The sequence below is a fragment of the Quercus lobata genome, chromosome 10, assembly GCF_001633185.2.
Source record: "Quercus lobata isolate SW786 chromosome 10, ValleyOak3.0 Primary Assembly, whole genome shotgun sequence".
NCBI classification, from domain to species: domain Eukaryota; kingdom Viridiplantae; phylum Streptophyta; class Magnoliopsida; order Fagales; family Fagaceae; genus Quercus; species Quercus lobata.
In genome coordinates this window covers 27,983,039-27,997,335 of record NC_044913.1, presented here as the reverse complement: position 1 = coordinate 27,997,335, position 14,297 = coordinate 27,983,039, and the positions used below count along the sequence as shown (strand labels likewise).

The following is a 14,297-nucleotide window of genomic DNA, read 5'->3' as shown; positions in this document are numbered from 1 at the left end:
ACCATCTTAAAGTGAGCAAAATCAAGTGCAAAAGATTCTAAATAAAAAATTAAAAAATCTAGTGTAAAAGGAAGGTAATAGCAAAAACCATGAATTCGATTGAATAATTGTCGGGATCATGTTCCCAAACTTTGTTTATATAAACCAAACTCTGTGAAAGGTAATGGCATCGTCACTTTGGATTATAGTGGGGCGATTTTTGGTGGATTCTCACTCTTACTGAATTTGACAATATCCCTACAAGCATTGACGGTGAGATCTGGGTTGGCAAGCTCACTGTGTTTCGATGGTTTTCTGAAGAAGGTCCCCATTTGGTTGCTATTACAAGCAAACACGATCCAAATTTTTGGATATTACCATCCATAAATCAGTTGAACCCTGCTTAGCTATGAACTCAATCCATCCTTTTCTAGACTCTATAACATCCTTACTCCAATTAAGTACATGCCAATTCATATTTGGTTTGCACCAAAACTATCTCCAAAGTAGGCCCAATCCTCTTTGATGGAACATATATTGGATTCTTTTGGGTTGCACCAAGCCACCTCCCATATTGACTAGCACTCCGACAAGGTTTGTCATGTCATCAATTCATTTTTTGGCTGAGTCTCAAAATTTCGGTTGATTCGAGCCTCTTTTCAGTGCAGGCCTCTTTCAACTTAGTTCAGCCTGATATAAATCCTTATAATGTGTATCATGCATTAAAGTTCAATGTTGATTCATCATGCATACTGTAATTTCTATAAAAAAAATTTGAACTTTTTTTTTTTCCTCAATTGACCCTCGACAGCTCCATATCAATCAAATTTTGTGTTTGTTCTTGAAAATAAATTGTGTTTGATTGATCAACCTTAAATTGTCTTTCAATCGATCAAATAATTTCAGTGAAAATTTCCTTGAGTTACTTTTTTCTTTTTTTTTTCTTTTTTTTTCTAGGAAAATATGGATTTCAATATCAAAGGAAAAATCTTTGAGCAAAGATGCAAACTTAATTTATATACAGAAGAGATGAACAAAGCATAAGATATAATTAAAAGGAAATCTATAGAAATAAAAATGCAAACTTTTTTTTTTGAAATGCAAACTTTTTATGTTAAAATGTCATATTCATCATTCTATAACCAAATCTTGAAACTTTATAACCAACATGACCTTTTTAAAAAGAAAAACTCTAATTTTAATAAAGATTAAAGCTTTTGGAAATAAAAAATGTAACCTTGATGCAAAATTTATAGTTTTTAAATAAAGGAATGAACTTTTATGAAAAATGTTGAAACTTTCAAGCTTAAAAGGCATTTTTAATACAAATCTTCAAACTTTGTTCATGGATTCAAACTATGGCATCATCACATATAGGCTTGCAAACATGGATTCAAGCATTTCAAATGATAGACAAAGATGAATATAAGATGGAACCAACAAAAAAACACCATGGATGCAAAGATATTAAGCTAGCGTGTAAAAAAAATTAAAGCTTTACATTAAAAACCATAAAAGGTGGAACTTTCAAGAATATGTTAAACTAAACATGGCATTAGCTACAAAGTTTCCCCTCTTAGAGCGTAAAAGATGGAAACTTTTAGCACTAGGAGATTGAAACTTATTTATCTAGACATGCAAAGCAAGCAAGAAACACATAGGTAAAGATAGTAAGCTAAAAATGCATAAAAACTAAATCTTAGCATTGAAAACCATAGAAGGTAGAACCTTTAAGCAAACAACAAGCAAACCCCAGTATTCAAGCTAAAAAGTAAGAAACAAACATGGAGGAACATAGAAATGAAAGAAAACTAAAAAGTTTTAAAGATTATACCCTCCCAAGAGCTTGACTTTGATCAAAATGTAAGGAAAGGAAAATTTTCTAATAGTTAGGAAGGCTGTAGGCAGTGGAGGAAGCTGGAACATTTTGGGTGTATTGGAACCCTATCGGAAAAGGGAGAGCTGGAGCTTTTAAAGAAAAAGTCATGGACCACATACACAACTTGAGGCTGTGCAAGTTATGTCAATACCGTATTTTGCCTACTTTGTTTTGTGTGCCAAAATCCCATCTCTTTCTAAAAAATGATAAAAATCACCATTTTGATCATGGGATTAAGGAAAAAACTTAAAATGTTGGAATTTATCCCTATTGAATGGTATATTACCCTGTATTTCATATTTAAAGTCAAAACAACCAAAATACCCTTGTTGACCCATTTATTACCAAGTTTATTGATAGTTAAACCAAGTCAAATTTTTATCCAAATGATTTTATGTCAAGATTAATATTTTCAAGTATTGTTTAAAAGTTTGACCAAGTTAGCTCACATTTGACCCCCGATTTTGACGAAAAGAAATTTAACCATTAGATTGGGATAATTTTATTCCCTTCAATTTGACAATTTACAGGCCCAAATTAGACTTAAAATGTGCACGATATTGCGAAAAAAAAAAACCACACAAAAAATTATTGCTATTCAATTTTGGCAACTTTTCATTTAACTAGTTAATATCTTGTGCAATGTGCAGTACATTAAAAAAAAAAATCGTAGGATATTATCCTATAACCCATTAAGTTCATCGATACTAAATATTATTATTGTTAGTCATGATTAATCTATAAAATTTGCTAGTAAAACTAAATTCAAACTACACCTTAGTCACTAACTATTTTTTCAATTTGAAAGCTTGGAATCCTTTGTCATGTAGTGGCGTAGTGCTTTACTTCTAATCATACGGCCCTGTGAACCCTTCATGTGAGGAATCAATGGATTTGGTTCAGCAGTCATTTTGCATAATCCATTATCTAACAGTTAAATCAAAACTCAAAATTGCCTGTAAAAGGCTTCTAGCTTACTTCATACAAAATTAAGCGGGTGATCCTTGGAATATATAGAGATTAATCATGACTATATAGAGATTATATCAATCCATATTTGTCATATTTAAACTCCTGTTTTGATGGCCTTAACTTGAATCTGTAATTTTTCAATCTTTTGATGCATCTGCAGCAGCAAAAAGCCAAGAGTTCAGAATCTTGAACTCTAAATGGAAAAGATTAAGTGCCAAACATTACAACAAAATTTCCAAACTTCATGCATAATAACATTGTTGGATTGAGTGACTAAAAAGATATACTCTAGGTTCCAAAAAATCTGAAAGCAAATCAAATGTGAGATACCTTAATTAACCTTCCATGTGAAACAAGTCTTTCACACAAATCATGGTAAAAATATCCAGCAAGAAACACAGATTAACTGGGTACAGGAACCTGTAATAAGAGTGACAGAAGTAACAATAAGTATTTTTTATTGGGAATTAAAAACCGAAGGTAGCTACTTGAGAGGTTCTTACACTTAAAATGAGTTGAAATGCAGCCTCTTTAATTTCAACAACTGTGATAGCTGATCTAAAAGTGCTCTCACGATTGCAAGAGGCCTGGGAACTTGCAAATGAAAATGAGAAACTCTTTTGGAACCCAACTCACTGTTGATGCAACCCTTTAGACGGCGTATCCTGAAATCAAAAGACTTACAAGGTCACCATACTGCTCAGATAAGTTAATGATTAATGTCTCATATACAGGTGAAATACATAGTGCATGAGTAGTCCTACTTTCCCACAGTTTGGCCAAGAAATTCTCCAGTGGAACATTCTTGCATTTGAATAATCTAGTCATCAGCCTATATATGTCATGGTGAAAATCCATGCAACCCTGAGAATATAGAAGAAAAGAACGCAATGTTGTGAATGAATTGAATTAATGTCAAGAAAAACCATAATAATATGCTATCAGTACAGAACCTACAGCACCTAACACGATTTAGGAACAAACTTTCAGTGATAAAAAATCAATAATATTATACAGTATTAGCAGTGTATTTTCTGGCAGCATAGAGCCCAAATACAAGCAAACTTTTAGATTTAGCAAATGAGAATAACTGCTACTGTCAATATCATACAAAGATATAAAATGAACATAGAAAGATTTAAAGCATTAATTACTCAACTCTGGAGAGTAGCCTTGATGCAGGACAACCAAAACAAAAAATAAACAACAGGAAAATAAAGGAATATGACCTAGGAGTCAACACCTAGGCCTGGCTTGGAGTCAGCACCAAGTGGGGAAATCACTAGGAGTCAGCGCCTAGGATAGACCTGGAGTCAGCACCAAACCAAAAGAATCCAAATGGCCATTTTTTTCATTCATCAAAATATCAACTAACTCCTCACAATCTACAATAAGTTGCTTACAAAGGATTGCTAAACCCTAGTTTTAATTGGCTTGGAAATCCTAATTGTCTTATTACAAAAATAACCTTGCTTCCAAATTAAAATACTAATAGCCTAATAAACTACTAAGACCTAAAACATAAAAATACAATTAACTTGCAAACATATATAATACTAAATAATCTTCTTGCATCTCCCACATCACATAATAGTTTCTAGAATTGAATGCACAACAGAATACTACAACTACTCTGGTGCACAAGCAGCCATATTTTTCACAGCTATGGTAACTAAACAAAGACATAAAGATTGACCTTTGAACAAGATTTCTTTATAATAAGAAGATAAATAAAGGAGAGAAGTCCAAGCACACAAGAAGTATACGAAAACCACACTGAGTATAACAAATTCTTTCTTAAATTAAGAGTACCACTAATTCCGAAAGAATAAAAAGAATGGAATCACAGGTAAATCAGTAATCAAAAAAGAAAGTAAGTGAAGGAACTCCATCTTGAACTTGGGAACAGAAATCTCTCAACAGCTCTAAATTTATGTTAATTGTAAATCCACCACATCAAACACAATGGGTGGCCTTCCAAACAACACAAATGGAAAATACCATACATATACAAAGTAAAATAAATCCACAATTAACTTACTTTTGACAGGAACAAAAAATATCAACAAACTGATAGAATGTATCCTGGATTATACAGAGTTTTGTAGTAACAAAAGCATTTTCATTTTCACTAACAAGCTGTTTCCTTTCTGAATTTACTAAATCCACTAGTGGCTGGCATAAGAATTTCAAAGCATTTAGGTAAAAGAGATAATAAGTTTTTCTATTATTCTGAGTGCAATCTATAGAGGCCTCATAACCATGAACAACTCTGACAAACATAATCTGTATGTTTGACATTACATGTAACATAATTCTCTTTGCAGCTAATATGAAAGTAACTACCCAAAGAACCAAGCAAAGCAGCTAAGTTCTGCAGTATATCCCCATCATCACATAAAATTTGAATAACAGACTCATATTTAGCACCTCCAGAGGATGTAAGATCACCACCTCTGGACTTCACATCAGAATTGATAAGGTGCAACCCAGCTGCATAAAGCCTCAGTATCATATCAAATGGAGATCTAGCCTGCCAAACAAATTTGATTAAACTTACAATGTGGGACATGCAAATAACACCACAAATGAAAAATGCACAATATAGACTACATCAACAAAATACCTGATGGGAATCATCTGCTATTTTGTTTAGAAGTGTCACCATTGTAATACTTAAGTTTGCGCCTGAAGTTCAACCTTTATTGGCACAATATGAAACAAGTTCAATGTACTCCATTCTGGTTTTTTCCACTTTGAACTGGAAAAATAAAATATACCTTGAGGTCACGGGTTTAAATCCCGTCTCCAAAACATAAAATTACTAGACAATGCAATAAAACTTAAAAGTAATCTTCTCCAAATAATGAATGTGCAAACTAATAATTTATGGAGGAGGATAGTAGATAAAAAGTATGGAGTTCAATGGGATCATTGATATTCTGAGGTAGTTGCTGGTTCATATAATATGGAAGTGTGAAAATTTATCAGAGGTGGATGAGATTTATTCTCTAAGTTATTAGTTATGAAGTTGGAAATTGTTCTAGAATTTGCTTTTGGAATGATTGATGATATGGTGATATGCTAACTCAAAATTATTTTATATTGCTGCTAATACAAATGCAACTGTGCCTAATTTGTCTAGACTTATCTTTTGAGTGTGTTACTCAGATACCTAAGTTTACTAGGTTAGCCAAAGACTGGGATTTAGAGTCAATTGATGTTCATGTATATGTTGTATGAGACTAAAGTTTGATGGGTAGAGGAGGATAGAATGGTATGGGGGCATCCAATATGAAGAAGTTTCAGGTCAGGTCATATTATAATGTGTTTAAAATAATAGACAAGGATTTGTTTTTTCTATGGCCAAATCTCTCCCCTACAACACAATCTTCATTTGATACACATGAGACATGACACAACAAGCCAGTGATCATCTTACTTGTATATGATATTATATTTGTATAGATATAATATTCCATATTATAAAATGTGTTATTAGAGAAGATAACATTATAGCCAAGTCTTTTGCTTTAAACATGGACATAGGTGAAACTGACGATAGAAGTCTTACTTGAACCATATGCCTGATTCATTAAAACTTATCTCGTGTACACACTTTATTGATATTACCTTGCATTCACGGGCAATGGAATCCAACACACGCATTAATATGTCAATGATGAGCAACGATCTATTCTCTGGTAGCAAGAAACATATCTGCCGGACAACCTGCATGTTGAATGATGATTAAGAAACATAAAGATCCTTCATAATACATATGGCCAAAAATCAGACACAGGTCACCTTGTAAATTTGATCTTTTAATGATGACTTTGACTTTGCATACTCAGAGATTGTAGCATAGCAGAATGCAAGTACTAGATCCCCATCAAAACATGCTAGCTCCCCCACCAAAAATTAGGTACATTTCCCCAGGTAAGTCACAAGCACCCTATGCAACTTCTCATATGCATTGGCATCTAATACCCTAGCACATTTAAATTTAATCAAACAATCATTGCACTAGTCATCTTGGTCCAAACAAACAGAACAAGCACTTTACACCTATAATGTGATGCCCTAATTTGATTGATTGTGTGATGTGTGTAGGTGTATGATGAGTCCCACATCGGATATTTACTGGGTTAAACTGGGCTTTATTAACAACTACAAGGAGTCTCAATTGTGACTAGTCCTTTTGAGGTATAGCGCAGATGTGACTAGCGCTTTTTCTTGGGTTGTTACATATGGTATCAGAGCTGACCCGATAATCCCGTGTGGGCTCATAGACACTACTCTACAAAGTGGGCCCTAACGAGGACATTAGAGACTTAAGTGGGGGAGATTGTGATGCACGAATTTGATTGATTGTGTGATGTGTGTGGGTGTGTGATGAGTCTCACATCGGGTATTTACTGAGATGAACTAGGCTTTATTAACAATTGTAAGGAACCTCAATTGTGACTAGTCCTTTTGAGATTGTAATGCCCTAATTTTAAGTTTGATTGTGTGATGTGTGTGGGTATGTGATGAGTCCCACATCGGGTATTTATTGGATAGATTTGGGCTTTATTAACAATTATAAAAAGCCTCAATAGTGACTAGTTCTTTTGAGATATAGCGCAGATGTGGTTAGCGCTTTTCCTTGGGTTGTTACATATGGTATTAGAGCTGACCCAATAATCCCATGTGGGCTCATAAACACTACTCTACAAAGTGAGCCCTAACGAGGACATTAGGGAATTAAGTGGAGGAGATTGTGATGCACGAATTTGATTGATTGTGTGATGTGTGTAGGTGTGTGATGAGTCTCACATCGGGCATTTACTGGGATGAACTGGGATTTATTAACAACTGTAAGGAACCTCAATTGTGATTAGTCCTTTTGAAATATAGCGCAGATGTGGCTAGCGCTTTTCTTTCGGTCGTTACACCCACAAAGTGGGCTTTAACGAGGACGTTAGGGATTTAAGTGGGGAAGATTGTGATACCCCAATTTAATTGATTATGTGATGTGTGTGGGTGTGTGATGAGTCCCACATTGGGTATTTATTGGGTTGAACTGAGCTTTATTAATAACTGCAAGGAGCCTCAATTGTGACTAATCCTTTTGAAGTATAGCGTAGATGTGGCTAGCGTTTTTCCTTGGGTCGTTACATATAAACACACATATAGGGTCTATTTCGATATCGCTTATTGTTGAAAACTGAAAACTAAAAACACGGGATCCACAGGAAAAAGGCCAAACGCAGGGAGTTTCATTTTTCAGTGCAATCCAAACTCAACCATAGGCATAAATTTACTACCAAACACAATCTTTGCTTCAAAAACTTCAACATAGATATAAAATTTAAGTCCAAATCTCTATGGTTATTATGTTTCAATTCTGATCCATCAGAGAAACTCATCTCAACTAAAAATTTAGTAATTTTACCCCCATTCTAGTCAAAATTAGAGCATAATCCAGAAGTTTCAAATCATTAAAATATCCAAAGGCTTCAACTTCCTTTCGTTTCATTTCCCACACTTCCTCGACAACCAAACACAACCTTTCAAATAAACAAAACTCATGCTACTAACAAATTAAGTATTGCTAGCCCCATTCTAGCTAACATTAGTGCATATTTCAGAAGCTGCATTTCATTAAAATTCCCTAAGGTTTCTATCTCCTCTCCTCTCATTTCCCACACTTTCTCATCAACCATATACAACCTTTCAAACAATCAAAACTCACGCAACTAAAAAGTTAGTAATGTTAGCCCCATCCTAGTCAAAATTAGTGCATATTTCACAAGTTTCAAATAATTAAAATCTCAAAACGCATTTTCTTTCACTTCCCACACTTTCTCACTAACTAAGCACAACCTTTCAAACAATCAAAACTCAAGCAACTAAAAGGTTAGAAATTTTAGCCAAATTCTAGTCAAAATTGGTGTAAATTTCACAAGTTTGATAATTAAAACCTCCAAAAATATCAATTTCCAATCATTTCTCACATTTTCTTGGCAACCAAACAAAACCTTTCAAACAATCAAAGCTCACACAACTAAAAGATCAGTAATGTTAGCCCCATTCTAGTCAAAATTAGTGCATATTTCACAAGTTCCAAATAATTAAAACCTCCAAACATATCAAATTCCTTTAATTTCCCACAATTTCCTAGCAACCAAACACAATCTTCCAAAAATTCAAAAACTCTCATACCTAAGCCACGGCCAAAGCTCCTCAACTAAACCAATCAGCCTCCCATACACTGCCTCATCCTTACTCTGGCCCATCGCGGCACACTTCACCATGGTTGCAAGTTGCAACCACCTCCAGAACCAACAACGCAAACTCCTTATCTCCACGGCCATTTTCCACATCAAAATCCATCCCTCTGAAGCTCTCCAAAACGCAAAACCCTAACCCCCCTCGGCCTCAGCTCCACCCCAATCCCTCTATACAATGCAACATGCGAAGCCTCTGGACGTGAACGGAGTAGGGTTTAGAAGAGAGGTGGGAAGAGAGGGAATCCAAGCAAGTAAGGCAGAGTTGGTAAATGTTGAGGAGGTCGAGGGAAAATTGGTCATTTGAAGAGGAGGCCTTTGGGGAGGAGGGAAAGGGTGCGGTTGAGAAATGGGAAGAAGTGCTTAGATAGAGGATGGATTTGATGAAGAGAGGAAAGAGCGTTTCCGTCGTGGAGGAGGAGAGAGGTTGGTACCGGAAATTGCAGTTCACAGTGGCGAATCGATCATCGAAGACGAGAATTTCGAGAGAGAACGAAAAGCAAGGGGCGAGGGCGATGAATCGGGACTGGGATTTTCAATTTGGCTTTTATAGAGTTCTGAGAAATTTCAAATTTCAAAGAGGGAAAAGAGATTTAATCTCATATATATATATATATATATATATATGGATGGAAGGATATTTTGAAAACTATATATCAAATATTATTAGAGATGAAAAATGAAAAAAATTAAAATAAATGTAAAGGAGAAAAATGAAAACACCATTACAATTTTTTTTTTTAAACCATTAAATATAAATTGTCAATCCACGTGAATAAATATTACGTTCACAAAATTTTTATAATAAGTTAATAAAAAAACTTAAGAGCATCTGCAATGACTTCTTTAAAGCAAATTTTAGAGAAAAAACATCCAAAAAATCCACTCCAACAACTTCTCCATCTCCATTTTTTAGATTAGAATTGCTACTGTATTTCTCTACAAATAGAGAACACTGAAGTGTTTACTGTTCACATTTCAAATGTTTTTTCTATTATAATAATCAGTTATTGAATAAAAAAATATTGGAAAATGTGTAGTTGTTAAAAAATGAATGAAAAAATAATATTTAAATGAGGTGAAGAAAATGATAAAGAATCTATTGGAAAGTGTATTTGAAAAAGTAGGTAGGTAAAATCTAAATATCATTGTTCACTATCCAATTTAGATAAGTTGCTAGTGATGCTCTAAATGTCAAGTTGTTAATAACAATTCAAAGGGTTGAATTCTCAGCCTAACATTCCATGTCTTTGTGCGAGAGATATCAATTAAATTACAAAGCAGAGTGAAAAATTTAGGGGAGCATTGAAGAGCCACAATCAAATGCAACTTTTTAGGGATGTTATTGATGAATGTGGATTCATGGATTTGGGCTTTGTCGGTCCTAATTTTACTTGAGCAAACACTTCAACGATGGTCATTCCATTTGGTAGAAGTTGGATAGAGGTTTGGTATCAAATAGTTGGTTTCATCAATTTCCAAGTTCTCGAATTTCTCATCTTACATGTGATTCTTCTAATCATCTTCCACTCCACATAAGTATGTCCAGTCCAGATTTTACCATTGAGGAAAAAAATCTTTAGGTTTGAGAAGATGCAGTTGTTAGATTCTTGGCATGGGGAGACAATGGAGGTAGTTTGGACTTTAGTTGGAGAGTTAGGTTTGAATTGTGAGAAGAAGAAGTTACTAGTGATTGTTGAAAAAGAGGCAATGAGAAGTGGAAATAAATCTGGAGTTAGATCACTAAAATCGGAGATCAATGTCCTATTGGATACAGAGAACCGTATGTGGTGTCAACGATCTAGGGTTCTTTGGCTAAGTAAGGGAGATAGCAATTCCAAATTCTTTCACACCAAAGCAACTCAATGTTTTAGGAAGAACTTTATTCAAGGTTTAAGAGTTGATATGGGTCAATAGCAAGTTCGACTAGAGAAGATTGGGTCAATGTTGAATGACTCTTACATAGTTATTTACAACCTCCTGTTAGAATTATGGTTAAGTGATTAAACTCACCATTTCCAGATAGCTTAAGTTTTTGGGACAATTGGTAATTTAACATGATATCAGAGTAGAAGATCTTAAGTTCGATGCCTATCTTCGCTCTACCTCCCACTTAAAAATGTTAAATTCCTCATTGTTGGGCCCCCACTTATTAAGGGGAAGTTTAGGCCTACAAGTGAGGGGGGGTGTTAAAATTATGGTTAAGTGATTAAACTCACCATTTCCTGATAACTTAAACTTTTGGGATAATCGGTAATTTAATAGGTGATTTTATGAGATGAGAAGTCTCAATGACATTAAAGCAAATGGCTCCATTAAAGGCCCTTAGCCCAGATGGCATGCCTCCATTGTTTTTACCAGCACTTTTGGGGGATGATGGATCATGAGGTAACCCACACCATCCTATCTTGCCTGAATTTAGGTATATTACCTCACCTAGTTAATCATACGTTCATCACTCATTCCAAAATAAAAGGCCCAATATATGTTTCTAAATATAGACCCATTAGTTTGTGTAGTGTCTTATATAAAAAAAAATTTCAAAAGTCCTAGCAAATAGGTTGAAATTTTTTTTGTCTTTTCTTGTAACTGAGCATCAATTGACTTTTGCAAAAAACCGACTCATCACGGATAACATAATGATAGCTTTTGAAACTTTACATTGCATGAAGAATCATAATTATGGTAGCTTTGGATTTATGGCTCTAAAGTTGGACATGAGTAAAGCTTATGACCAGGTGAAGTGGGTTTTACAGGAAAAACTTATGAGAAAATATGGGTTTTTTCAAAATGGGTGAACCTTATAATGGTGTGTGTGAGAACAATTTCCTACTCTAAACTTATTAATGATGAACCCAAAGGAATCATCCATCCCTCATGAGGATTAAGGCAAGGAGATCCCTTATCCCCCTTCCTTTTTCTTTTATGCATTGAATGATTACATGGCCTTATAAAGAAAGCAATGAGAATGGGTGAGATCAAAGGTTTTTCCCTTTGTAAATGGGGCCCAAAGCTAACTCATTTGTTTTTTTTGCAGATGACAGCCTCCTTTTTTGTGGGGCAAATTCAGAGAAATACAATAATGTCCTAAAACTTCTCTCAGAGTATGAAAGCATATCAGCCCAACAAATCAATAAGGAGAAAACAACCATGTTTTTAAGCAAGTCCATTCCTGATAGTATCAGACAGGACATCAAGAGAATTTTGGGAGTTCAAGAAATCAAGTGTTATGAAAAATATCTAAGCCTTCCGACTCTTGTTGACAAAGACAAAAAAGCTAACTTCAACTATATCATGGGGCGAGTTTAGAGGAAATTGCAGGGATGGGAAGGAAAATTTTTATCTCAAGTAGGAAGAGAGGTCTTGATCAAAGCAGTGATTTAGGCTATACCTACTTATGCTATGGGCTGTTTCAAACTTCCTTTAGGTCTCTACCATGACATTGAAGCCTAAATCAAAAAATTTAGGTGGGTATAACAGGGTGACAAAATAAAATCCATTGGCTTAAATGGAGGGAGTTGACGAAGTCCAAGATGGTGGGTGGGATAGGCTTTAGAGGCCTAACTTTGTTCAATGATTCTTTGCTAGGAAAACAAGCTTGGAGGCTGCTACATAACATGCATTCTCTCTTTTACCGTATTTTTAAGACACAATTTTTCCCTAATTGTTCTTTCATGGAGGCTAAAGAATCAGCCTTAGGCTCCTATGCATGGAAATCCATCTTACAAGGTAAGGAGGTCATTGAACAAGGCTTGTGTTTTAGGAAGTCAATTAAAAATTTGGCAACAATTTGGCTTCCTCAAAAACACCCAACTAAAATCTCTTTCCCAATTGACGAGTAGCATGTAAATGGTTGTTTGTTACTCGCAAACCGTCCACGACAATGATGAGTAAGAGTATGGACAAACATAAGTGCATTAATTCCAGACAGCACGGAACAGTTACCCTCATCCAATAATACGGAATTGAGGGTCGGTTATGAACAGAAACGTTGGGATTAATTTGCCATCATTGAGCATTAATTACTCCGTTATACTAAGTATTAACTTAACATGAGGCTATATAAAGCCAAGAAAAACAAGTAATAAAAAATGATCACACAATTTCCATAAAAATTATAGATTTTCCAAAAGATAATAAGCTAACTTAAGCATCGGAGGATCCTTGGTAGGCCCCAAACCGATGCCATTATCTATTGAGTGCTTTTTGTGACACAGGATTTCAGGTCATCCATCATACCGACGAGGAACATACTAACGAGGTGAATTCCTACTTCATCACCAATGGTAGAATCTATGGAGACAGCAACAGTGGATTGTCTCATAGATGTGGATACAAGACAATGGAATAGTGGCATGGTTGAAGGAATTTTTGTGCCTTAAGAAGCTGAAGCAATTATGAACATACCTCTGTCTTGAGTGGTGGTGGACGACTCTCTCCTCTAGCCTATGATGCAAAATGGAAAATACACTTGCAAATCGAGTTATCAATTCTTCAAGGAAGAAGCTGCCTTTGACAATGTAGGAGATCTACCAGAATTGGAGAAGGAATTATGGAAGCGTATATGGGCATTAAAATCTCCAAACAAGGTGAAGAATTTGATCTGGAGGGCTTGTAGAAATTCTTTTCCGACGAAGAGTAATTTAGTTCAACTTACTATCATCCCAAACTCGACTTGTGATCGATGTGAAATGACTGAGGAGAATCCACTGCATGCACTCTTGTCATGCTTCGAGCTTGATGTAATTTGGATAGTTGAGGAGGCATGGGATTTTCGGAGTCAAGTTGTATTTTTGGATTTCAAAGCTCTGATTGCATGGATTCTGAAGAACAACAAAGTTCTTGAACTTTTGCTGTGACAGTTTGGTCCATATGGAACCAAAGGAACCGGGTTCACCTCCAACAACCATGTTGTCCCACGAGCAACCTAGCATAGTTAGCTAAAGACAGACATGAGGAGTTCAAAGCATTGCTGCCACCTTTGCCACCTCGTGAGCATCAACAATGAGTTAAGTGGCAACCACCCTCATCAGATTTTGTCAAGATTAATTACAACAGAACCGTTTTTGTAAAGGTAAACAAATTGAGTATTGGAGTTGTTATCTGAAACAACTAGGGGTTGGTTATTGCTTCCTTTGGTGTAATAGTTACCCCAAGCCTATCAAGCAGTTGTGGTGGAGGCATTGGCAGCTAGT

At 35.2% G+C, this 14,297-nt stretch overlaps 1 long non-coding RNA gene across 6 annotated transcripts; it reads right to left on the bottom strand.

The window, feature by feature from the left end:
• Positions 1-2,800: 2,800 nt before the first annotated feature.
• LOC115962620 lies at positions 2,801-9,674 on the bottom strand. Of its 6 annotated transcripts, none has more exons than XR_004085488.1 (8): positions 9,038-9,674; positions 6,464-6,562; positions 5,457-5,591; positions 4,060-5,363; positions 3,595-3,694; positions 3,334-3,495; positions 3,161-3,250; positions 2,801-2,984 (listed from the first exon to the last, which is right to left on the bottom strand). It is a non-coding gene; the product is annotated as an uncharacterized LOC115962620 (long non-coding RNA). The 6 variants fall into 6 exon arrangements; XR_004085487.1 differs by having other exon boundaries at positions 5,261-5,363; XR_004085491.1 differs by having other exon boundaries at positions 3,171-3,250; positions 5,261-5,363.
• Between the last annotated feature and the right edge of the window lie 4,623 nt (positions 9,675-14,297).